Genomic DNA, 15851 nt, shown 5'->3' with positions numbered 1-15851 from the left:
AAGCCTGGAACACATATTTCTCATTATAAACCCTGGGGGTTTTTGTCCTTTTTTGCAGGCTTGTGGATTAGTTTTGAATGTCTTACAAAAAGACTGTAGCTTAGTCCTCCATATTATTGTGCCCTCAATGCATACTTGCTTTTACCTCCTACAGTATTGGCAGTATTGGCACCCCATAGGCAGTCAAAGCATTTGACATCGTGAGTTGGCTTTGATACCAAGAGGGAAGGAGTCTTGTGCCAGCCCAGCTCCCTTCTGCTGGAGTCACTCTTTTTTATTTATTAAGAATCAGTATACTTTTCAAATTGGCTTCCACAGTTATGAGACTTTCCAGCACAGCACAGCTTTGAGATGTCATTTGGACTGGGCTGGTGACTCAGACAGAAGTGTGTCTTTGCTAATTCACAGTTTATTCTGTATTTTAAAAAGCTCCACAGAAGGGGCTGTCACTGTCTGAGAAGAGACTTCTGAAAAGTGACTACTCACTGTCATTTCATGACTTTCACACACAAGTAAAAGGCGTGTTCTCACCTCTATAAAATAAAGGTAACATGAGAAAACTTTAGACTGTGCCCAGGAAACCTGTGAAGATGAACAACTACTATTCTCTCCACTTTTAAAACCCCTTAATCTGGTACTCAGCCCACCCTGCACTGGGGTGCCAGCTCTACTGAGCTGCTTTTAGTACTGTAGGGATTGACCAGACCTTACTGAAAATGTGGAATACAAGAAGAGAAGAACATCCTGGCTGGGTGCCACTGCTGGGACCATCCACACCAAATGCTGGGTCACCAGCAGTGACAATAGGAGCAACCCTGAAAGTACCTGGGCCTGGGCACTTTTTTGCAGCACATTCCCTCAGTAATCAACGTAAAAAAACCCAAAAAAACTGTTGGATTTGGGGTTGTCCTGGTTTTAGTTAGGATAGAATTAACTCCTTGTCACTGGCTGGTACAGGGCTATGTTTTGGATTCAGAAGGAGAATAATAATGATAACACGCTGATATTTTGGTTTCTGCTAAGTCATGTTTATTCTATGTCAAGGACTCTTTTTTTTTCCCCCTATGCTTTGCCAGGGAGGAGGTATGGAAAACAGAAAAAAAAACTGTGAGGGGGCATAGCTGGGATAGGAGACCCAGACTGGCCAAAGGGATTTCCACACCAAACATCATGCCCAGAATATAAATATATACTAGGGGAGTTACCAGAAGAGGGAATGATCTGCATTCAGGAATGGGATGTGGCATCAGTCAGTGAGCTGTGAAAAATTTTATTATGCATCATTTGTTTCTTTTTTTTCCTTCCATTTTTTAAGTCATTATTATTTACTATTTTTATTATATTTTACTTTGTTTTCAGTTATTAAATTGTTCTTATCTCAACCTTAAAGTTTTACTTTTGAGTTCAGACCTTGCTATGGAACAGCATTACATCTTTCATCTCTTTTAAACCCATCTCCTGTTAGTTTCAATTAGTGTTCCTCAGCCCCACATTGCACAACTTGCTGAGTAACAGTTCCCTGTCCAGCTTAGAGTGTCTTTGTAAACCTCAGCTACATCCCACTCCTCCTCCTCCTCCTCTCCACACCAAACAGCCCCATTTTGGTATTTCTATGGAAATCAGTGGCTGCATCCTTCAAAAACCTCACTTTTATCTACACTGAAGCATATCTGCCACCTTTTTGACCTTCATCATCTGCCACCTTTTGTGACCTTCATCATCTGTGCCTTGTTTGACTGCTAATCTCCATAAACTTGGGGATATTAATTCCACCAGCCTTCCCAGGTTAAGGATGAAGTCGTTGAATAAAGCCTGCCTCACATCAGGTTTCTGAGAGAACTGCTGTTGACCCTTCTCTGCCCTGAAAATGGCAGTTTTGACTATCCTTTTTGCTTCTTATCACATAATCAGACTTCAAACCATAAAAGCAACTGTCCTCCAATCCCATGGAAACCTATTTTTGTAATACCTTTTCATGCCGAGTCTTGTCAAAGGCTTTTTGAAAACACAAGCATACCATGTCTACCAACAGTCTTTCCTGTAATTCAAAAATCCTCCTTGTCCTTGTAAGTCATCAAAACATGGGGTTACCACAAAAGAACTAAGCCCACTTGTCATTTAGTTTCAGAATTACAAGCACCTTTAAGTTATATACTTTCATTTCTCAATTCCACTGTGCAAGGAATAGTCCAGTTCCCCTCCCACATGGTGCACCTGCAAGCAGAAGGTGAGTGATAGAGCCTCACTTATATATTGGCAGCTCAGAGATTTTCTAAAATAACACCTAAAGAAGCAAATATATTCTTTGTTTCAGTAAAGAAGTGGAACAAATATATGGGGGGATTATTTGACGCCTAGTCAAAAGAGAAGTCTGGTGTTTCTGATCAAAAGAGAAAGTAACAATGATTTTAGGTCAACCTAAATAGTTTTGAAATAAAATACCATTATTTTGTTAGACTTTAATATATTTTCATGCCATCTTAAATAGTCAACTTCAAGGCTAAGCATTATTTTAAAATGAAAAAATATCACACCTCATTAAAATATATTATATTAAAATAAAATTTAAAAATTTTAGGATGTTTTCTGAATTTGTTGATAAAGCTTACTGGGCTAAATTCTGGTCTGGATTTACAAATAATTCCAGTTGAGCCAAAAGTGCATTATCAGCAAATTAATTTTTTGTATGAAAAATTCCAGCAAACTTTATACAATGGGTCTCCCCATTTGTAATCACAAACAAAATTCTGTGTACTACAGTATCGTGTGTGCTGACTGAATATCAAAATACAACGCTGTAATTCATGCACAAAGAAGTCTAGTTTGAAAGTAATTCACACTTCTTCCTCTCCAAACTGTGTAAAGTCAGACTTTCAAACTGCTCCTCTCACACGCTCACTGAGACCTTGCTCATATTGATCCAAGCTACAAAACTGAACTAAGTTGGTGATTTGAGGTTCATAGGGCTGGAGCCCCTCTCATGTGGAGACAGACTGAGAGCGCTGTGTTTGTTCAGCTTGGAGAAGAGAAGCTCTGGGGAGACCTTAGAGCATCTTCCAGTACCCAAAGGGGGCTACAGGAGAGCTGGAGAGGGATGTCTCACAAGGGCAAGGAGGGACAGGACAAGGGGAATGGCTTCAAACCAAAAGAGAGTAGGTTTAAATTATATCTTAGGAGAAATTCTTTACAGTGAGGGTGGTGAAGCATTGGCAGAGGTTGCCCAGAGAAGCTGTGGATGCCCCACCTTTGGAAGTGTTCAGGGCCAGGTCAGATGGGCCTCTGAGCAACCTGGTGGAAGGTGTCCCTGCCCATGGCAGGGAGGCTGGAACTGGGTTAAAAACTTTAAGTTTTCTCCCAACCCAAACCATTCTATCATTCTATGGATTTTCAGTAATTAGTTTTCAGATGTCAATCCTCTTAAAAGCAGATTTGTTTTGTGCCATAACTGTTTTCCTGTCCTTAAATCTGAAAATCCCTGGAGTGGGATGTATACCTGAATATGCCTCGTACTACATCTAAATATTGAAAATTTTTACTTATAACATCTTAGAAATCCAAGTTACAAGAGGTTACCATCGATACTCCAGTCAAAAAGTCAGTCAGAAAGAGGGATTTGCACAGGGTGTAAGTGTGGTAGGAAATCACAATCAACTAAGTATGAATCACTCTTTCAGAAGACAAATGCAGGTACTTAGTGATCTAACCACATGCCTAAGGGAAATTTACATGCCAGTGATGTACTCTCCAGAATTTAATAATGCATATGCATCATTAATGTGCTATTTAGCAAACCTAGGGAATATCATTTCTCAGTCAGGCAGAATTTCGCTTAGCTTCATTTTTTCCTGTTACCTCGCACTACAATTCAAAATGAACAACAATCTAAGTTTTTTACTTAATAAGAATTAATTTCGAAACATTTTTAGTATTCATAGGGGAGTTCTTGCTTATCACACAGCAATTTGGGGATATATTGAACAGTACAGATATTAACTGACTTACCTTTTACCAACAGCAAAAAGACTAGGGAAAGTGGGGAAAAAAAAGTTAAGGGTGTCAAAATGTGTAAGCAGGGGAAAAAAGACTATTTCAGCATAGAAAAATTGAAAAACATTTAGAAGAACTGTGCTTACTAGCAGGATTTGAAAATACCACAACAGGGATGCTCCTCCTGCAAACTTCTTTACAATACTACGTAAATTTGGAATTTTCCTAAAAAAGATTACAAAAATCTGCAATATTACTCTTTTGGTTTGAATTCATTCTTTTTTAGCAAAACACGGGAAGAGGGGGAGTATTGAGCAATCAGGCTAACCAGTGCTCTCAGTGTGTTATATAGTATACATATATATATGTGAGAAAACCCCATTTATAATGTCTTGTAAAGGACCTCAAAATCTTTTCTATTTTTTTGATTCTTAAATGTCTTTAGAAGTCCAGCTCTTGGACGCTAAAACAAAAAAAAAAAAAAAAAAGAGAACAAATATGACTGAAAGTCGCTGTATTTACATGATCAGTTAGGGATGGCGATGGTGTGGCTCCCTCTACTGCAGCATCCTGGATGGCGTTGCTGATCCCTGCCTCGGTTCCTGGCTTGGCTGTGAGAGAACAGAAGCAGTCCTTTTAAATAAAAACAAACCGACCAAAGATTACACCAGCAGGTTTTTGCTCACTCAGAAACAGCTTTATGATTCTCTGGAGTAAGTTTTCATTACCTCATTTCAGGCAGCAGGGCTGGCAGAAAGGCATAGACACTGCTTAAAAAAGAGACTCAGGTAAAGCTGGAGCCTTGTAGCTCCTTTTAAGGCAGGGAGGTAACTTAAGGAGAGATGGGGTATTCCTTCAGAATCATGTCTTAAAATTCCTTTCCCTTCTGCTTCCACTGATTTCTCTTTTTTCAACTACTTTTCTTTTTCTCTCCTATGTACTGATTCTTCTTGTCTCATTTTGTGTGTGTTGGGGTTTTTTTTCCCCCCTCCATTTATTGCTTTGGGTTTATTCTTTTTGATCTTTTGGTCTCACCACTTCTTTATATGGTAAAATGCTTGGAACTGAGTTGTTGTTTTTGTGACAATAACATTGACCATTGCCATAAAATCCTTAAAGTGAAGAATGCACTGGCAGCCCAAAAAGAAACTGGTTCAGCATCCTGATGCTGCATTATTACAGTGCACCAACACCATAAAAATTAAACATGAATCACATTCTTTCAGATGAGAGGAGTATGCTGGGGCAGATCTATGCTTTTACACGTGCCCCATCTCAGTGTGACCTGATGTCACATCCCTGTCCTACGCAAAGCTGGGTTGTTCTCAATCAATCAGGTGGAAGCAAGAGACTGAGGACTGGGGGCTGCAATTAGAGCTGATGTGGGAAATGGCTGAAGGACCACTGGCACTTTTTTTAGGCAGACCTGCTTGAAATCAAGCAGTGAATTTAGACCTGCTTTGCAGGCACCAGGAGTGATTGCAGTGCTTGTGCAGGAGGTCACTGCTTGGTCTCTCTGCAGCAGAGTGACGCTGTGGAAGTGCTGTTGCTCTGATCTTGGCACTGTCAGTGAACATCTGTGATCTGAGCTTGTGTCTGACTGTGTGGTGGAAATAACTGGCAGTGGAGTTGATCACCTCCATCTGAAGCAGGTGCAGAAGGTAACAACCATCCAGCTGGTGGATGACTGAGCACTGAGCTCTTGTGCCCCTCCAGGCAGGCCCATTAGAAGATGTACAGCTGCCCCCTCAGGCTCTCCCTGCCTGCAGGTACTTCCCACAGCTCAGTGGAGAGTTAATGGAAACAGACTCCCCTTTGTCCACTCCTGGAAAGCTGATCTATTTTTGGGAAAGAGAGCTTTCTGAATTTAACACCACGTGTCTGTGTGTACAGACACTAACCCATACCCACGGGCACATGCAGTAGATGCACCCCAGAAGGATGCAGGACTGTCCTGTTGTGCACTGCCACCTGCACAGCTGCAAGTCTCAGGGCTTGTTTTTTTTTTCCATGAAATTCACAACAGATGGCACCTTTCTGTGAAACCCAGTGTTTAAAATCCCCAGGATTACATGAGAATTTATTTGAAAGGAAGGTAAGTTCTTGACTTTCATTCTTCCTGGGAAATATTTGAAAATTAGACCACTCAGCACCTTGGATTGAAAAATCACCAGGCAAATTTAAAAGTTCATTATATTTTAAAAACCTGTTATTTTTTAATGCCCAGAGTTGGCAATGTAGCATAAGTCTGCTGTCAGCTCACAGATTTTACTTAAATTAGATACTAAAGGACTTCAGCAGTCCTTACAAAAAAAATATGGGGCCATCTGTTACCAATGAGTTTCTTCTAAAATTACAAATCTCCATTGCAAGTGTGCTGCCCAGCTGTAATTGGCTGTGAGGTAAGTAAGCCACCACCTGAGGGCAGAAAAAGACAGTGAGGAGAAACATCACCCAGAAAATTATCAGAATTTACTGCATCTATTTAGTCATTTTCCAACACAAAATGCTTCAAGCTAGTGAAATGCATTTTCCATTCGCAGAAAAGACATGTAAAAATATATGCATTAAAAAGTACCAATTCAATGATTAATTTAAGTGTGAAGCAGGATTTTCTCTGAGACACCCCGTGTTAAGATTTAAGGAAGAATGTAGGAGGAGACAGCAGATGCTCCGAGACAAGTGAAAATGATTGAGGTGTACTTCTATTAATACAAAACCTGCACTGTATTATTACTATGAGCACAGGATGTTCAAGACACGTGGAAACAGACAAGTCAAGCAGCGATGTGGGAGTCTTCCGGCTGAAGTTGCCTTCTTGAAACTAGGAATGAAAGAGAATGTGCCAAACAGAAGACCATTAAATGTGAAGCTAAAAAAAAAAATAGTAAGGAAAAGGAAGTGAGTAAAAATGAGGCCTTGTTTCCTGGTAACCCTGTGGATAAGTCAAACTTAGTGATAGAGATTATACCTTAAATTATGCATGAATGAATGTCACAACTATAAGCTTTAACTTCTGAAGTTCAGGCAGCACTGACAGCAGCAGACTTGTCATGCAAGTAGCGTAACCTCCCAACCATTCTGTCAAATTTGTGAAAAAGAGAAATATAGATATTTGCTGTCTGACACAGACACATGAACTCCCATTTCTAATGAAAATCACAGTTCACAGGTTATAGAGTCCCATAGACAAGATGCTTATCATTCATGGCTGCAGCAGTTTTGTTCACAGAAACGTAATTATCCTGCTTCAGCAAAAATATCTAAAACTCTCCAATTTTTTCAGAACTATATACATTGTACATTTTTGTTTCCTGAGTTATACATACAATGAACAGAGGTGCTGCCCATCATTTTTTAACACCCAGCAACGTTCTGCCAGAAGGGTTAGTTGGAGTCGGTTCTGCAGAGCAATGTAGGAATCCCATAGGAGCTATGGGGACTATTCCTCGGATGAGGAGGAGTGCCAGTGAGGTCATCCAGTATTTGAGGGGGAGAGCAGCCTGCATGGGGTCAGGATCACACCAAGGGGCTGCCTAAATGTCAGCCTCAAGGTGTGCACATGAGGACTGGCTGCACAGCCTTCTCAAGATTTCACATAGCAGGCTGCCTGCTCTGTCCTGGCAAAAAGCCTTACACGTGTCTCTTCCAAATTCTCCACAGGAAAACAGACAAGAAAGTACTGCACTGATCCTAAAAATGAAGCTTCAAATGACATTTTTGCTTGGTGCAGACCACCAGGGCTGCAACTGTCAGTGCAGCACTGCAGAATTCCAGGGTGACACAATTGACACTGGATCATGACTGGATTGTTGCCTTTAGCAGGCAGTTAAAGGAAGGGATGGAGGAGGACACCTTTTTATATTTGCTTATTTTAAATATGAATCAATCAATCAATCTTAGTGGTTTTTTAAAATAAAATAGAAACTTGCTTGAGAAAGAAAATAATTTTTCGGGCTGACCTATGGAAAGGATTAGTGTATTTGGCACTGTCCCTAATTTGTCCTTACCTGAAATGAATTAAATTTTAAATTCAGTGCCTCTCCAAGGTGTGCATGCCTGCTGCACAAATAGATCTAACAATTCTGTACCGTAGGCAAATTGACCCTGTGTCACTCCTTGCCTCACTGCTTCCCCAGCCTGCTTAATTGCCATATCATGAAACAGCCTCCATCCGGGTTCACCTCATGTATTTTTATTCTCTTTTTACCACTACAATAGGAGATTATGAGATTAGGAGATTATGAAACTGATTGCAGGTTGTAATATAACTTACTATGTACAAAAACAATTATACTAGTAACTGTTTTCAATAATCATTATTAGGGACACACTAGAAGTACGAGCTTTAGTATCTGATGCTTTGATATTTTTCCAAATATTAAAGCAGTATTGAAAAATAATGAACTGGGCTTTATGTTCAAATGTGGTAGTATCTGTCTGCAGGGATGCTACTGTTTCTGTTGAGTTATGGTGGTCCAAACTTCGTGAAAAGTAGGAGGGGAATGAGGACAGATTGATAACCACCTACAGATCAACACCTTACAGCATAACATTGTCCTCACGTCTGTGAACAGCAGCTTGGTGGAGAATATAATATTAGCACCCTGCATGGCTTCCTTCTCAATGAGAAAGAAAAGAAAAACAGCTCCAAGTGGAGCTCTTGGCAGAGACTGGAGAAGCCTATAGAGAAGAGTTACAGCAAAAGTTAAGTGATGGGAAACCTTGTGTCTGTAGCATGTGAAGGGAGATATGGTGTATGCAGCAGAAATAGGAGATAGCCACAGGTCCTGCACTTGTGAGGGGTGGCAAAAAAAAAGTTATGGACAGGAGCAAGTGAAGTAACACACAGAGCACTGCCATGTACAGGAAGGAGAACAGATTTACCATTGTAGGGATGAGCAGGATGAAAGCCCTGGTAATTCCATGGTGAGCTCTCAGCCTCCACGTTTCTCCTATTCTATAGGGGAATATTTCCTATATTCTACCACACTCACCAGGGAAGGATCCCTGCTGTGCCTTGGGCCAAGCATGACTTGTTTCAAGGAGAGGTCATTAGTGCCACCTCAGAGATCTCAAGCCCTGTCTCCCTGGAAGATTTGTGTTATGTGGCTCCCAAGCTCATCTGCTGAAAGACAACGTGATAGTGAAAACCAAGCTGCATTAAAATAGCAGAGTTATAAAACTGAGGCATCTTAACTGCCAGGTCAGAGAAATGAGTATTGAACCAGCTCCCTAGGGCACCTACAAGCACACAGGCAGTGAATTTCATGAAAACAAACTCCTATTAAGCTTTTGAAATCATGTTGTGAGTACCTCTGCCCTTCTGCCCTCTGTGCTGCTTTGCAAGCACTAACCTGGACATTATGGGGAAAATTCATTTCTAGACTCACCTCAACTGTCACAAGCTCAGTGTATGCGTGCTTAAAAATAAAGTTACATAACTACAAAGCTGCTAACAAAACAGAAACTTCAGGAAAGAGACCTCTCAGAGCATCTGCACAAAGAAGCCTGCAGAAAAGGGCTCAGAGTAGTAGTTCTAATGAGCTATTCATTTCCAGTAGGATGACTGGTTACCATTTCCTTCTAAAAGCACTCATTCAGAAAAGGCTCATAGTTAAACTCTCTCTCTTGCTAGGAAAACCAGTTATCCTCTGAGGTCAGAGTCAGAGGATGGATCTCACAGGGACAGGGCTCACTGGGCACAACACTCCTCCAGTGTGAAACTCAGAGCATCATGTGGTAGCAGAACAGGCCACCTCTCCCCATGTCACCTCACCCTTGTCCCAGCCTACACCCGCACCAGAAAAACAACTTTTGGAAGACATTTCCCCAGATTTAGTGCCAAAGTCACTTGGCAATAGATCAGCTCCACATAAGGAATGAAGTTATAGATTTTAAAAGAAAATAAAGAAGCCTCTTCTTGTTTTTTTGCCACGTTTTAATTAGTTTTAATTAGTGGGAACCAATCTTCCTTCGACTCTCCGAGCAGTATCTGGCAGGGATACAGGACTGAAGCATTTAATGTGGCCATTCTGGTTCTTCATCACCAGGCTGCTTCCCAGTTGCCTCTCTCACACATCACCAATGCTGATAGGTGATGACTCTGAGGCAAGAGGACATCAGGAATGCAAAATACAAATAATTTCTTCTTGCAGCACCGATTTACTGATTCAGTGCTGGGAAAAAGCTTGAAACTTGCTTAACCTTATCCATCCAAGCCCAAATTTATGTCCCCTGCCCTGACAGCTGCAAATATCTCATGGCATTTTATTAACAGACCATTGCCATTATCAGTCTTCACAAACCTTTAAATCAAAACTCTGTTTTCCACAAGAGATCATTTGATTTAAACAGGGATTGACTCAGGGAAATTCAGTGTCAGGTGCTATTCAGGTCAGACTGATAGCAGTTGTTTTTTTCTCTGGATTTGCAAGTTATTTTTTTCTTTGCAAATTGAAATTATCAAACTGTATCAGTGAAAAAAATCCACAAGTGTTCATACTATTAATAGAAGTACAATAAAACAGAAGGCAGGAAACAGGATAACTGTGGGTGGCTACTACACTTTCAAATAGCAGGAGCATCTTGAACCCAACAAAATCAGCAGATGAATGTTCCTGTTCTGTGGGAGCAGGATGGAATCATGGAAAAGAGTTTGATCATCTTCAGCCCTGGCCCATTTTTATTTTGATTCCTGCCTTTTTTTTTCATTTCTGTTTTTTTTAGGACATTCTATTATTATGATCTATACCATATCACATGAAAAACATCCAAATTGGAGATGCAGTCTGTCTGCAGTTCTGGTTGGGAATTAATTTCACAGGTTATGTTTAGACTCTTCCTGATTTTTTAACTCCTGTTTCTGGTAGTTCTGCTGCATGCTGTTCCAGCAGCTCTCATCTCACTTCAGATCTGCATCTATGAGAAGGTACAATATAAGCAAAGCATCCTAAAATGTCATTTATTCAGAAAACTTACAATTCCATCTCTTCCTTTTGGTGCTTTGTCATGGAAAAGAACCCCAGTTTAAAGGTTTTAGTCATACAGTCACATTAAAGGGACCCTAAATAAACATGCAGTTCTTGCCTCATTTCTCACTGCTGTACAAGCTCTTCTAAAACTAGTACAAGGAATCTGCCTGTCTGCAGACATGCAAAAAAGCAAGCAAAGAGGAAATTAATCATCTTTTGCTGCTAAAATAAAAATGGTTTCTCAGCCCAATTACAGGACAATGAGCTACTGCATGAACAGTCTCTGATTCACGTATGCTGGATGCTGACAAGTGGTAAACTTAGTGCTGGGGAAAAAAATGCCCTTTAAACACACTTTTAAAACACCCTACATTTTTCCTGGCCTATACAAAATGAGTGTATTGGAATATGTGACTTTTACCAGCCTACCAGGTTGATTATATTTAGGTCAGAATGCCTTAATACTCACAAATATTTTGGCATGGGCGTATTTTTCTAAAACTTAACATTTTCAGTGGTTGCCTTATTTGCAGTGTTCACCTCATGCTTAAATTCTCCTTTGGGGCAACTTCTGAGGAAGGTCAACATTGTCTTCAGGCCTGTCTATATCAGCACAATGAAACTGTTTCTGTGAATTGTTCCACCTCACGGTCTAAGATTGGCCTGGCAGCCTCTGCCCCCAAGGTAAGGCCTGCAAAGCACTTAGGTGAGCACCTCTGATCTCCTCACCTCTGTGGAGACCAAAGCAGCTCAACTCAGCCTCAGAGAAAGGACACACATTCCTCAGATGAATCAGTGGACTCCTCTTTGCACCCCCCAGAAGCTATTTGCATTCCAGAGTTATTTCACTTTTTTTTTTTTAATAGCTACTGGGTGTTTGCAGCAGCCCTATAAAACCAGTTAAATCCCCTGATCTTTGTCCACAGTCATTTCTTGTGCCAGAAATGAAAAGAAAAAGTATTAAAAATTTTTGAGAAAATGGGTTTAGAATAAAGGAGAAAAGTGAAAACCATTACATTTATCACAGTGGGACAACTGCAAAATATTGGGATGATAAATCTTAACAGTTTTGCTCAAAATGAGAAAATTCTACCTATAATAGTTAGGCCTTTGGGTTTTGGGTTTTTTTTTCTCTCTCTTTAAGAGCTTTCTGTTACCTCTGGAAGCAAATTTGTCACTCAGCTCAGCAGACACATAGAGAGGGGTAGTGCACATAACTGGTGCTTCAAGCACACACCAAAGTGAAATTTCCTAGACTGCTCTTGACATTAACTCTCACAGATAACACTCTCTTAGCAAATTTTGTCTGAAGAGCTTTCAGAAGTTTGATATCAACATTTTTTTTTGCCTTGAGGACCCAGCCCCTGCCTGAGCTCCCTGCAGCTTTGCCTGCATGTAGCCCTCCCTCCTGGATTGCACCCTGGATCTGATCCATGTCCTCACCTTGTCTGGGGCTGTTGTGCTGACCAGCACCCTGCTCCACCCACACAGCTCAGTGTCCATGTGGAAACCAGGAATGAGTTGGTGTCCCTCAGACTGGGACCAGTGATACTTAATACCTTCATCAGTGACATGGATAGTGAGATCAAGTGCAGCAGCAGCAAATCTGCAGATGACACTAAGCCAAGTGGTGCAGCTGAAGTGCCTGAGGGACAAGCTGATGTCCAGGGGGACCTGGACAGGCTTGAGGCCCATGAGAGTCACATGAAGTTCAACAAGACCAAGTGCAAGGTCCTGCACAGAGGTCAGGGCACACCCCAGTACTGAAGGCTGGGGGATAAAGGGGTTGAGAGCAGCCCTGCCATGAAGGACCTGGGGATTCTGGTGGATGAAAGATTCAATGCTTCCCTTGAATGGTCCCATCCAGCCCAGGCCAGTCTGTGATTCATATGCTGGGGGTCTGCATCAGCTGGGTCAGCAAAGGCTCTGCCTCTGCCAGGAGCAGCCTTGCTCCTGCTGCTCCCTAAACCTCACCAATTTGCTCTTGTCTGTACCTGACAACTTCAAGAGCAAGACCCCTCACCTGAGGAATGACTTTTCCTTCCTGTTAATGTATCTTCTAAAGAATATTGATAGATAGCAAACAGTACAGAAGATAAACAACCAGGAACCTGGCCTCAAGAGCACTTTGCTGTTCTGTTGTAGTTATTGTTTTAATTATTCCTCTTGATATAAATGACTTCATTTTTTTTTTCCAGAAAGATCTCAAAATTATCTTGTTAGCCTTTTCCTTATTCCAGCAACTAACAATATAGAAATTAATTATTCTAAGCTCTGGATGAAAGCCTACATACAGCAGAGGGTCACTGTATAATCTAGAAAACCCAGGTAAAGCCAAAGTTGTTTGTTTCAAAAATTTTGAGGTATTGTCTTCAAAAAAGACAAATCCTTGCCATTTCCAGTTTCTAGAATGGAAAATGTTCAGAACCACTTCAGGAGCTAAAAACCTTGGTTAAGGGCTGTGTGGGAGTATATGTGTATGCATTTTTGGGGGAGAGAGGAAAAGAATTATGATAAACACAGTATTTTTTGATGTACAGATGAGTTTTCTGTGAAGTCTGTACTACAGCAACTTTATAATTCCCAATGGCTTTCTCTTCAAAAATAGGAAATTTAAAAAAAAGGGAGGAGGACAGAGTTGTTTGTAGAGCTTTCAGTAATAAACTTTCGTAACCTATCAAACAACTTCAGACTTTCATGTTTTAATTATATTAGAATCTACCCCGTTGAGATTGGCAGATAAACAAGTAGAATTATGCATTTTACTAGGGAGAAGATGATGACTCTGTCCTAAAAACCCCCTCAGCTTGAGTTAGTGTAAATGGCTGTACCAGGCATGAGTGTGGATGGAGAAACTGGCACCAGGAACAAACAGGCTGAAGAGAGGGGATGTGTGTTGCCAAGCAGTAGCACGTGAGTGTCTGCCAAGAACTGATAAACTCCAGAGACTTCACAGTCCTGCTGAATCCACAAAAGCTGATAAACTGAGCACAGACACTCTGCCAAATCTGTCCAAATCCACTGGCATCAGCCATGGCTGTTGTACAATGCAGGCTACATCCACCAAGACTGCTGTATGCAAAACTACAAGACTGTCTATCTGTCATATCTATGGATATGAATATATAAAACACACACACATATATAAATGAAAAAATAAAATCATCTGGAGGGACTTCCTGAACGTCCTGACACATCAACACATGCCTTGGTTTTTAAGCAACCTGCTGGGGTTGGTTTCCCACCTCCTGCTCCACCTGTCAGTGCAGATGTTTGTGAACCACATGAGGGAATAAATGAATGCAGTGTGTAATGAGTCCCTTGTTATTAATAACAGCATAACAAAAGATATCTAATAAATGCTGTTGTGTTCTGTGTTTCCTCCAGCCCGATCCCAGAGGAGAGGGGATATACACCAATGCATTATTGCAAATTCAAATTTCTACTTTTTTGTGGATATCACCTTAGCAAGGCTGTCTGATCCAGACTTTCTAAATTACAGGCTTAGGTATGTTTCCAGTCTGGCATTTTTCAAGTGGCTGTCACCATAAGCGGAGGGATGCCCGGACACAAACACAGGGACACCTCAGATCTGGAGAACTGGTATGGAATGGGACAAATTAAAAACTTGACAAGCCCCACACCCCAGCTTCTGGAACATGTGGTCTGCAAAGTCTAAGGATCACAGTCCCTTTTTGACACAGTCACAGTGTAGCTAAATCAGTAACCTGTCCCTCCTCTAGCAGAGTCACCAGGACTGACTCGTGCTCCTTCCCAGCCTGAATAAACCCCAGGGCAACCAAACTCGACCCCAACAATAAAATGGTTTCTGTGCCACTTGTACCATCTTATCTCAGGAGGCCACCAAATTCAGATGACCCTTCATGTTTTCCTATCATCTCCATTCCTCATATGAACAGACAAGAGTCATCTCTAGGGAGAATCCATCAGGAGACTGTTCAAAACAGCCTTTATCTTTAAAACTGGGTCTGCTTTCTGCATTTGCCCAAGTTTCTCCCCTTCCTGTCTCATCCCATCTCCCTGCTTCTACATGCCAGATGGATGATTACTGTAATTTTCCAGAAAAAAAGTTAAATTGTGTTGCCTATTTACATCAAATTTTGACAAAAATTACCCACCCAAACACTTGTGCAGGTCCTGGTCCTGGTGAGTGTTTTTGCTAGGAGCAACACCTGCTGAGGGGGTTATCCTGCAGCGTGTTCCAATTCCAAGCGCTTCACAGGCCACATGCAGAGGAATCCACTACACTTTTCTCAGGAAAATGAATGTTTTTGTACTTCATTTTGAGGCAGAGACAACACTAGATTGTTTCTGAACTCAACAGATGACAAGTTAAACGGAAGTTATGCTTTGATGTTAAAAGGAAATAGTTCTTTTAGAAGGAACAGACTTTCAAAATCTTTCCGTATCAGCTGGATTTGCAGGACCTCTTGTGGTTAAAGCCCTAACTTGCAGTTCCACGTTTTTGTGGCCTTTTCTCATACAGTTGTGCAGAAAAGGAGGCTGTGGGCTGGAATGTTAAGCAGCAATGTTGGTGGAAGGAAAAGCTGTGCTGACTGGCATCTGGTGACAGCAAATAATTTTTGTGTGGATTTAAGCTTACAAAAATAAGTTGTTAATTTTGGTAAGTGCTCCTGTATCTTAAGTGTACCAGTCAAGAACCATGAAATGGAATTGTCTTACAGAGTCACAGAACCTCAGAATTCTCTGAGCTGGAAAGGACCCACCAGGATCATCAAAGTCCAGCTCCTGCCCCTGCACAGGACAGCCCCAAGAGTCACACCATGTGCACCTTGTGTTATAATTCATCAGAAAACTGCCTTTAAAGGACATAGCCTCACCAATTAATATGCAAAAAGCTCCCCAAAC

The sequence above is a fragment of the Cyanistes caeruleus genome, chromosome 2 (genome assembly GCF_971803275.1).
Source record: "Cyanistes caeruleus chromosome 2, bCyaCae1.hap1.1, whole genome shotgun sequence".
NCBI lineage: Eukaryota > Metazoa > Chordata > Aves > Passeriformes > Paridae > Cyanistes > Cyanistes caeruleus.
This window is presented reverse-complemented; position numbering follows the sequence as displayed.